We start from the raw sequence: 529 nt of genomic DNA on the forward strand, positions 1-529 counted from the left end.
GCCTTTGCATAGACAATGAAACAAAGATAAAAATTGCTCTGGTACTCTCTGCTTTCAATCAAGATCCATCTAACATTAGCTACAATATTCCTAGTACTATAGCCTCTTCTAAACCCACCCCGCACATGTGGCATTTCTCTGTTGATGTGCTGTTCCAGTCATTTTTGGATCGTTTTCTGCAGAATCTTGCTTGTATGCAATGTTAATGATTTATAATTAACAATGTTAATGGTTGATAATTTCTGCACTCTGTCAGGTCACTTTTCTTTGGAATGGGGACAAAAATAGATCTCTTCCAGTCAGTTGGCCAAGTGGTTGTTCTCCAGATTTCTTGGCACAACTTGGTGAGCACATCCAGAGGGACATCTATTTGTTGAAATATGTCAATTGCTATGTCATCAATTCTTGGGGTCTTGTTTTTTGCGATTTTTTCAGAGAAGCTTGAACTTCTTCCATCATCACCACAGACTCTTGCTCATATGTTGTTTAAAGAAATTTTTCTGTTTCACCCAATTTCTTTTTGTACAAT

This window comes from Elephantulus edwardii, unplaced genomic scaffold (genome assembly GCF_000299155.1).
Source record: "Elephantulus edwardii isolate Elephantulus edwardi_28Jun2011 unplaced genomic scaffold, EleEdw1.0 scaffold00111, whole genome shotgun sequence".
NCBI classification, from domain to species: domain Eukaryota; kingdom Metazoa; phylum Chordata; class Mammalia; order Macroscelidea; family Macroscelididae; genus Elephantulus; species Elephantulus edwardii.